The sequence below is a fragment of the Labrus bergylta genome, chromosome 17 (assembly GCF_963930695.1).
Source record: "Labrus bergylta chromosome 17, fLabBer1.1, whole genome shotgun sequence".
NCBI lineage: Eukaryota > Metazoa > Chordata > Actinopteri > Labriformes > Labridae > Labrus > Labrus bergylta.
The window spans coordinates 5,986,523-5,992,522 of NC_089211.1; positions in this window are offsets into that span (position 1 = coordinate 5,986,523).

Below are 6,000 nucleotides of genomic sequence, written 5' to 3' on the forward strand. Positions count from 1 at the left end.
TTTTTAAAATGTTGGAGCCGATGATGCTGTAACAATCTCTGAAAGAGAAATGATTCCACAACTCCAAAGAGAACATCATCAGTCAGGAGGAGCAAGAGAAAAAAAATCACCTCTATTGTTTGTCTTTTTTTTTACATTTATTTAGGATCTCTTTGTTTTATGTCTTTAACATTTAAGTTTATCAATGGAAAACATCACAATCTTAAAGCTGATTATACTCGAATGTGAAAGAGCATGAAGATATGGTGGAGCTGAGCTAGCTTTAGAATCAGGCCCGGGTCCATGCTGCTTTGATTGGGGGGCATTAAGTAACATAACTGGTCACTTACTGCCCGACTTAAAAGCCTTTTTCAAGCCACTTTTTTTTCTTTTTTTTTTTTGCAAAAGTGCCGGAACGAAGCTCAACCATCATCACGTCTTTGGCACAGCAGGAGCTCCACAAACACACACAGTCAGACATGCACACACACAGAGCACTGCACTCCCCCGCTGGCTCCCCTGCTGGCTCCTCTGAAACCGTCTCCCCCCTGTACCTCTGAAGAGAATACAGACAGGGTATCACTTTGACGCCCCATTACGCCACCGGGACATTCAGATTGAAGGTGAAAGGTCACAGGGGCGTACTGACGTTCTCTATATGCGTGTTCTTTAAGCCTGTAAGCTATAACCTGAAATGTTTTTTTTATATAAATCTAAAGCCATAGAATCTAAAAAAACACAAGTCATAAAGTATTTTATTTTTAACCCACTGCCCACCCTCGCTTATTGGTGGACAACTTTATCTAACTATTCTTACATGGACTGAGACCCCCAGGAGGCAGTACAGTAAGGTAAAAAAAAAATACCCTTTGGATAACCAGACACCTTCGTATAAAAAGTACGTGTATATCCACAATATCATTGAGGGAGTGAAAAAATCCTCACACTGGCGAGCAGAAGAGTATAAAGCAGCTTCATTTCCTTCAAGAGGAATGCACAAGTTGTGACTGTGGATATTTTAATTTTTTTCTGAGACACCAACAACGACTCTCTTCCTACATCCACAGGTACCGTGCAGATCACGGAATGAAATGGGCCCGTGCTGGGCGGATACGACGGTTTAGGAAGAGACAGGAGCGGTTATCACGTCCGGCAATCTTTGGGTGTCTCACCATTCGATTCGATTTTGATTCTTGGGGTCACGATTCAATTCAGAATCTATTTTCGGTTCAAAACGATTCTGGATTCATGATTCAAAGTCTATTTTTGAATAAGTACATACTCCAGGATCTACTCCAGTCATCTTTGAGGCATTTGGCATTTTACTGAGTGAAAGAGCTAGCCCTAGCAATTAGCAGGGAGGGACTGATTAGTTGATTTTTGGAAGTTATGAATCTATTTAAAATCTCAGAAGATAAGAATTTTGATTGTTACATAAATCGTTTTTTTCCCATAAGTCATATAGTGGTCTACTTACACATAGTGCCAGAGACCACCTCTTCAAGTGGACCTCGGGCGCAGTAGGACTACGGTACGTTCACACTTGAACATCAAATGAACTGAAATTTGGGGTCAAGCGTACTCAGATCCAAGCCCGGGTTCTGATTGTGAAACCCCCCTAAACGACTTCTAATCAATCCAAAACACAAAATAATCTAAGCACATGAACTTTGTATCATTTCCCATTAGGGCGGAGAATAAATACCAGCAGGATCAATTGTACATGGATAAGACCATTGTGATTTCTTTATTGATTTTTTTCTTCTTTTATACATTGAGTGGAACAACATTAATTCTTCAAATATCTCCTTCATGTTTTTGATCATCGTTTTATTCCACACCACAAGTTTTCAGTCACTTCTCTTTTTCTGTTACAACCGAATGTAGAAAATTAAAATTAAAAAAATGCATCATTTGATTTCCGGTTACTATGACAACCATGAGAGAAAATGAAAAGAGTAAAAAATAAAACAGAAAAGCACAGGAGAGAGAAAAAAAAAGGAATGAAAATTTGATCTGAGATGAGGTGAGAATTTGGTGGGAGAATGTGTGATGATATAAATTTAATGACACGTTGGGTTTGGGGCTGAAAATGTTTGGATGTGTTTCGCCTGTTGGTGAAGCTTTAAGGACCCCGCGGCAACTTAAAAGTGGATTCAATATGATTTGACCTTTGACCTCTTGCTGTTGTTGCTGCTGTTCTGTCATTTTCTCGTTATTACAATTAAAAGTGCATATTAATACGATCCGGTAATATGATTTGGTATCACATGAAGCCGGTGAAGACATAAAAAATTAGATTAAATCTTTTTTATTTGTTGTTTTGTGTGTAAAATCAATTCAATTCAATTCATAAATATATTTTTGACCAGACTTGAGGGACTCTTCAAATGAGCGTCTCACTGATTGCAGCTCAGACAATGACCTTAATTGAACTGACATTCACAGATTGAACTAAGATAGTGTGATATCAGCAAGCTCCTTAAAGTAACCTTAAAATGACCCTCAGGAAAAAGTCTGCATCAAAAGTGACAACAACCCTAACCCTAACCTGGGTTGTTGAAAAGCCTCAAGAGCAAAATCCTATTTGGTAAGATTCGACACAAATCTTGAATCTAAATTTGACGACTCTGCATAAAATAAATATAAATGTATTCAATTTGTCAGCCAATTGGATGCTGTGAGCAGTTATGGAAGACAAGTAAGAATGGAAGTGCTCCAAAATGAACTTCGACCCTTTTTTACATAACACTGCAGGAACTTGAATACAAAAATACAACACTTTGGGGTTTTTTTTGGCCGTTTTTTTAAATCATTGAGTTGAGTTTAAAAACACCTTTTGATCTTCCTCTCATGAAACACTGAAGTAACATTTAGCAAAACTGTCATTTGGTCTGTTAGTCCATTAGTAACTGAAAACTGAGGTTAATTTGAGATATTTTTCTCAGCTGGTCTCGTCATTAAATAATACTTTTGGTTTCCCTGGCTGCTGATGTAACATCAATCTATATTTATTAAGATCTGCCCATTGGCTCGTTTGATCTGTGGCTCCCCCTCTCTCCGTCTGCTACCTCTGCAAATAGATACTGCAGATAGTGAAACAAGCACTCAAATATGATTAAGTTACTGTGTGTTTGACCATCACAAAATATTTTTGATGCCTTAAACGTAACTAAATCTGATCAATTATGGCCTCTAGTCACTCTCTTCAGAAAACACTTTCAATAATGTTGGGCTTCGTTTGTATTTTAATAAATTAAATTATTGGATCGAAGGTCGATTGGTTCTATCTTGCTCAGCGATGAACAGATCCAAACTGTATCTGACAGTCATCCGCTCACGGTTTCTACCTTTTATGTTTTGAGATCAGTCCACTAGGTTTCTACTTCCTATGTGTCACATTTTATTTTGAAAATGTCTGGTAATTCAGGGCATGTCTTTGGCTGCTCATGAAAACCTCATTATTCCTTCTCCGATCTAAATGGAGTAAAACTTTACAAGTCAGCAGGTCAGAGGTCAAACTAATGTAAGACGCGATGCAAAGTTTTGTCTGCATAGCACAATGAGACTCAAATGAAATGAGAGGATGATGATAATTAGGTCAATAATAAGAATCACAATGCATTACACAGCTAGCTAATCGTAAATATACTCATGCATAAAATCTGGGCTATAGCACTGCTGAATGGGTGATGTAACTGTGATGCTACAGAAGCATTATAACACAGGACACCAAAAAGAGTTTTGAAAAAATGATGCATGAAATTAAAGTGAACTGTGGTTGGATTTAAAATAAATTCGATGGTTCAAAGAAGCCGGTATTATTTTGGGTAGAAACACGTCAAATTCTGGCATCGTTCCAACAATGTTCCCAATCCCCCAAAATATCCACATTTGGGGACAATAACCCCTCAAAAAAAGAACCAGAGAAAAATAAAGATTTAAAATCATAACTCCCCTCAATCCTCGGCAAATCTGACCGAGAGAAATACATCAACAAGAAAGAGAGCATAGAAGAAGACAAGCATTTTTCATTTTTGGTTTCGGCGCACCTTTTTCAAACTATTACAAAAAGAATTACAACTGAAAAATGTGTAAAGCTTTTTCCCCACATTTGTTTAAAGTTACAGTCACCGAAATAAAAAAGGAAGAAGAGCAAGTGAATAATTTATGACATACGCTATTATAACATCATCCTAACACTAGTGTCTATGAGGTATATCTGCAACAGTTTGGTAAAGAGAGCACAGTCTGCGCACAACTCTCACACAAGTTTGTCTCCATGTTTTTCTACATTTAAAGCTTTGCAACCATTTAAGGAAAGATGAGGAGGAGGACTGAGAAGGGGAGGGAGCTACTTTTCCACAGAAGAAAGGTTCAAATATTTATATGTAATCAACATTTCTTGTGAAAACATTTTCAAATTTAGCTTTTAAGCTTCTTTGGCCTTTCATATAAAAGCCAAAGCTCATCTGCTGCACCAACCTGCATGAAACAGACAATTTCCAATCGATAGACGACTAATTTACTGGTATTCTGCACCTTTCAGACATAGCAGCTGCAGTTTCATTCGCTCATATCTGTGTAAAACCCAAGGACAATCTGATTTGACTTGATTCTCCTCTGCACAGCTATGAGAAAATGATGAGATCTGGGCTACAAGAAGCTGAAAAACAAGACCTCTCAAGTGGAAACCAAGCTCAAAAAAATAATAGAAAGAGAGAAAAAGGGGGGAATCGAAGAGATGTGTAGAACAGAACAGGTAGCCTTTGGTATTACCTCTGGATTCCTTTGCATTGATTGCATTGCAAAGTACCAGAGAACAGAGAGGAAACTCAGGCGCTCTGCATCAGCAGCGCTCAAGGTTCTTCTTTTCCAGGAATAAAAAGTTTACAGCACAATAGAGAGGTCAAGACTTCGCTTTGGTTCAAGCAAGGCACTCATCCAAGGTTATCTCATACTTTGCAACTAAAGCGCTCTCTACCTCTTTGTCATTGGAGTTGCCCAATTTGGAAATGCAAAGTGCAACAGTAAGAGTCTGAAAACTATATCTCAAACAAGAACAAGTAAAGGATGTGTTGCCATTTGGCTTCCCTGGTTGATTTTTAAGCCAAATGCTTGTTGGAAGGGAAGCCAAATGGCACAGCTGGACGTATGGATGCCAGGTTTCTAATCCTACTTGCATATAGTCGCAGTGATTCAAATTATAAAGAGATGCCAGTTCAAAGTTTTACAAATATATGTGACTCTTGAGCCTTTGGATTATGGGCTTGTATGTATGTGATGTGACTCCTCAACCTCTATTCTTAATGCTGGTGAAAGATCTCCCAACTTGTAGTTCTCCTGCGTTATTTTAGCGTACTTTTATTCCCCAGACAGGAAAGTGTCATCAGCATAAGGTCGAAGCTGCAGTTCAGTATTCTTGTATGTCTCTCTCTTTTTGGGATGTCCTGTTACATTTTTTGTGGACGCATTTCTTTGGTGTTTCTTAGCATTCGTTTAAGGACCCTGTAATTCTGTTTTTAAGGGTGTCTTCTTTGTATCTAACACTGGTTAGGTGTGTTTCAAAATATCCTTTAGGCTGTTATTTTAGGTATTCCTTTGGCATTGTGTGGCCCTATAGGGGATAAGGAAGAACACTTTTTGTTGCGTTTGTTGTGCTACCTGGTTGGTTTAAAGCATAATGAGGCCTTAAAACTCGAGTTTTCTTTTTAGTTATTAGTGGGCACCCAAACTACTTGGTTAGTTTTTAGGAAAAAGTCATGGTTTGGGTTTAATGCCTGTATGTTATGTAACACCACTCAAATCCACCTGTTAAAGCCAGAGGGGTTAGTGTAGAGTTGGTATTTTGAAATGTTTGCCAATGACAGCCTACGGTATTTGACAAATTGGGAGTGGGAACTGATGTTCATCTTATCTTTACTTGACGACAATGGTCACACTGGTGAATTGGGAATGAAAACGTACACTCCCAAAAGATGTACAATAGTCTTTTTCTGCTTGTGTTACCTGATTTCCAGC